Source organism: Penaeus monodon, chromosome 9 (genome assembly GCF_015228065.2).
Source record: "Penaeus monodon isolate SGIC_2016 chromosome 9, NSTDA_Pmon_1, whole genome shotgun sequence".
NCBI lineage: Eukaryota > Metazoa > Arthropoda > Malacostraca > Decapoda > Penaeidae > Penaeus > Penaeus monodon.
In genome coordinates, this window is record NC_051394.1 from 347121 (window position 1) to 352120 (window position 5000).

Sequence of the window (5000 nt, forward strand, 5' to 3'; positions counted from 1 at the left end):
CTATTCTTGGCACATTATCGTTCGGTAGGGTAAAAAGGAATTTAAATCAAGTTGGCAACTATACAGTTATTGACACAAATAGAACTACGTAACTCATATAGATGTGATTTTTATGCAATGACATATCTCCTTCAAAAGACAAGACAACCCTACGCATGACAAAGGGACAAATATATGAAAAAAAACGATAATCAAGGAATCAAGTTTGTACACAATTCTATAAACTGGCAACTCGCCCCACTTGCTCAACTACACGACGATCTCGAGTCAGTGCTTTCTAAAATCTGCCAAGTGACGGTGTCTGTAATCTCTGTCTTTGAATCCCGTGCACTTTCACGTAATTCACTATGGCAGAGGAAGAAAAAGAAAAGGCGACTGTTAAATGGACGTTTTGGTTAGAACTAGCCAAGACCGTTCTTATATTTTTGGCTGTGTGCGGATTTGGTGCGATGTTTTTAGGTTATAAGTAAGTTGTATTAATTATTGCTTTAAGTTATTATTCTAGTTATTACTGAACATATCTCATCGTAACTGTCACTGTTTGCACTAGTTCTAAAGTGATAAGAATAACAGTGTCTTTTTACGTTCCCGGTGCATGAAAATCACAAGAGCCACATATTTATAATTTACAGCAGAACAGAAAAGTTTTGAGAACGTTCGAAGGATACGAGTTTATCGCAATTCCATCCTCTTCACGGCTGAAAAAGATGATGACATCATTGTCCTCCCAAGGTTAAACGAATGTGTGTACGCGCATTTGAAAGACGTGGCGATTTTCTTTGCATTTTATTTTCACGAGAGGAAATTAGTATACTCTCTATCTCCTCCCCCCCATATCTATCTATCTATCTATCTATATATATATATATATATATATATATATATATATATATATATATATATATATATATATATATATATATATATATGTAGCTATATATGTATATATATGTACTTACATATGTACATATATTTACATACATATATATTTATATGCATATATATATATTTTTTTTTTTTTTTTTTTTTTTTTTTTTTCCCCAAGTGCCCTGTCCTAAAAGGACGTTGACGATCATGGATTTCCATGATTTTCTTGGGAATTTAGAGCGGTAGCTTGCCGTTGCCTTCCGCCATATATATATATATATATATATATATATATATATATATATATATATATATATATATACATGTGTGTGTGTGTGTGTGTGTGTGTGTGTGTGTGTGTGTGTGTGTGTGTGTGTGTGTGTGTGTGTGTTGTGTTTGTGTGTGTGTGTGTGTGTGTATGTGTGTGTGTATATGTATGTATGTATGTATGTATGTATGTGTATATATATATATATATATATATATAATGTATATACATATGTATATATATGTATACACATATGTATATATATATATATATATATATTATATATGTATATACATATGTATATGTATGTATATACATATGTATATATATGTATATACATATGTATATATATGTATATACATATGTATATATATGTATATACATATGTATATATATGTATATACATATGTACATATGTTGTGTGTGTGTGTGTGTGTAATATTATATATGTGTGTGTGTGTGTGTGTGTGTGTGTGTGTGTGTGTGTGTGTGTGTGTGTGTGTGTGTGTGTGTGTGTGTGTGTGTGTGTGTGTGTGTGTGTATGTATATATATATATGTATATACATATGTGTGTGTGTATATATATATATATATATATATATATATATATATATATATATATATATATATATATATATATGTGTGTGTGTGTGTGTGTGTGTGTGTGTGTATATACATACATATATATATATAATATATATATATATATATATATATATATATATATATATATATATATATATATTTTACACATATACTTGTGTGTGTGTGTCTGTGCGTTGGTATGCAATTTATAGTGCCAGGTGTTCGGGAGGAAGTACACACGCTTAGTTACGATATTTTGGTGCAATTTATGATCTTGAAAGATGGTGGCTATCTTTTCTAAATCTGGCATTCGAAAATAATGGACTCTTTTGATATTAAAGTTGGTGTTATATATCGTTGTCATTTTAAAATATCTAAATTCTCTTTACTAACATCATCACTACCAAAACCTTAATTATATTGGTTATTTGAGGTCGCGAATAACCGCCATCGCAAATAACCACCATCGCCATAGCTATCATCACTGTCATCATAACGACAAGCTAATTACATTTTGATCGTTTTTCCCCCGCCAGCGTCAGCACGTGCGTTTACGCCGCGGCGGGCATGAAAATGTGCTGGATGGCTTCCCGGCAGCTGATGAAGGCGTGAGTCCCTGTCCACCTTTCCAACAAAGACTATATCTTTTATAGTCTTTTCCATCTACGTCATTTCCTCTGCCCTCCATCTCCCACCTTCCTTCGCTAAGCTAAGACACCCAAGGCAGGCAACTGACAACACGACGAAACCGAAAAACTCATTGGGTGCGGCGTCGCCAAGCGTGAGAACTGCGGACGCCAATGGTTAATAAAAACATTTGCAGAAGCTTTCACGTAAAGGGAAAATATTATCTAAGCACCCCGTCGTGCCAGTACAACTCAGATTAAACTTTCTCATATTTATATTCTTATTATTAATGACCTTACTTATCACTGGTGTGCAGTGATGAGGAAAGACCCCGAAAAGAACAGACGACTTTTTTCCTGAAAATATCTATTATATAATTTACATGTGTGTGTGTACGGCGGGGATATGACAAAGGAATGTGTGGGACTGAAAGAGGAAGCATTAGAGGGTAATCAATGGGTAATAAGGGTAAAGACGGCGTCGGTGAAGTAGGAGAACCCGGAGAATGACACAAGGGACACGGTGAAGGAGATGAAGTTTCAGGAAGAATGGCAGGACGGGATTCGGACTTTTGCTCCTGACAGTAGACATACGTACATAAATACATACATACGGGTAATGGTTACAAAGCAAAATACAATATACTGGGCATGCAGCACTATGGAAAGGTGTAGTAGTGAAAAGGATGACGATGGGAGATTGTTGATGATTAAATCAAAAGGTGTAAAGCAGTTCAAGATAGTATGGCACTGGAAGGGGCAAAGGGGGTGAGGGTAAGAAGGGTGAGTAAATGGGCTAAGGCAGGGATTAACAAGGCTGATTAGATCAAAGTTGTAAGGAAGAAGTGTGGGATTCTGCAAGTATGTCCGTACCGTAAGGTAGGGAATAGCAAAAGGAGAAAGGGGGATTTAAAGGTGGTTAGATCACGGTTTCAGGAGAAATGTCAGGAGGAACAGAATTCGGGGAAGGGGGTTGTTGTGACGACACAATTGTGTCCTGTGGGAAAAGGAAAGGGTAATGGGGAAGGAAGGGGGATGTGAATGTAGGGCGTGGGAGGAAGGGTGTTAGGGAGAACATTAGTAGGAGGATGGATGGATGTTGGCAGTTAGTCTGAGTGAAAAAGGAATGGGAGCAGAGGGATGGATGGGGTTATTTATATTGGGTCATCATTAAATAGTTCTGAATGTCTTCGAGAGTTTCTGAAGTGGATTGAGTTGGGATGGTCTGAGAAACAGAGGGGGTAAAAGTGGAAACGGAAGATGGAAGAGGAATTGATACAGGGGGGCATTTGGAAGGAAGGGGGAGGAGTGGAGTGAAGGGTAAAAACTGTTTACTCCCTACTGGAGTAGGGAGTAAGAGAAAAACCTCGTCGGACTAAATACATTATGGGAGCCGCCACAATTGGCACCCGTGCGTGACTGTGCAGAGCAGTTTGTTCGTTCATGCCCAGGTTAGGCACAAAGAGGGCATAAGCCTGTGGAGCGGCAGTGTTTGGCAGGGTGGCCTAGACGCCAACAATTCTGGCGATGACATTGGGGGAAAGGCTGATATGGTCAGACAGGGAAGAACTCTGCTAATATAAGCATCATAGGAGAGGTCATGTCAACGGAAAGTGGCTAGAAACTGCCTACTTGTTTTTGGAGGCAGGGCTGGAAGAGGAGAATGTAATCAGAGTAAGAGGCTGTAAAGAGGATAAAAAAAAAAAAAAGTCTATCCCATTTGGGCTAAACAGAGGCCTCAAAAAATTTGTAGAGGTGAAGGTAGCAGAAGGACAGGACCTTGTGGAAAAGAGAGTTGCGTTGAGTGAATTTATACTGCAGAGAGATGGATAATAAGGCTACAAGGTAATATTAAGGGAGGAGGGGGTAATAGGCGAAGAAAGTTGTGGGGTGAAGATGAAGTAAAGGATATTGGAAGAGGAGGAATGTTTCCTGGAGGTTGAGTGATGCCCTGAATGGATGATTTAGACTGGACCGAAGTGACAGTAAGCGTTGATCTAGGGTAGTAGTAGTGTTCTAAGTCGTGGTCAAGAAAGTGCCTGGGGTCAGGGAATTGGGGGAATTAATATCAGTGGGGCTTTTTGATAAAGGGATAAGCTTCATTGCCTAGTAGGAGTACAAAATCTTCATTACTGGCCATCGTCGAGAGAAATGGTCCACCCCTCAGGATCTCTTTGAGGGGGAAGGAGTTAACAACTAAACAGGGGAATATCGCTCCCCTAGGCAATCCATGACTGGCACCAAGTCAGCCTTTCAACACGGTTCTCACACATTAGAATGTGGACAGAAGGGGTTAGAGAAGAGAAGGGAAAGGGGGAGAGGAAAAGACCGTGCAAAATTGGTTGAGTAGAGGGCTGAGGCCCAAGGTAGCCACACTGGGCCGCAGGATCCCGCTCATACTCAGACATGGAGAGCTGGGCCAGCATCTCCCGTCCGTCAGCCAATCACTGCCGGGCTGTCTCGTGCCGCAGCTAATCACAGCTGAGGTATCCGAAATGTTTCTGAATTTGAGCGCCAATCTCCTACCCAACCCCCTCCCAGGGAATACGGGAGACACACACACACACACACACACACACACACACACACACACACACACACACACACACACACACACACACACACACACACACACACACACACACAAACACAC

General features: G+C 39.4%; 1 long non-coding RNA gene across 1 annotated transcript; it reads left to right on the forward strand.

Moving 5' to 3' along the window:
- Positions 1-251: 251 nt before the first annotated feature.
- LOC119576776 lies at positions 252-2623 on the forward strand. Its single transcript, XR_005229078.1, has 2 exons — positions 252-466; positions 2258-2623. It is a non-coding gene; the product is annotated as an uncharacterized LOC119576776 (long non-coding RNA).
- Positions 2624-5000: the final 2377 nt, after the last annotated feature.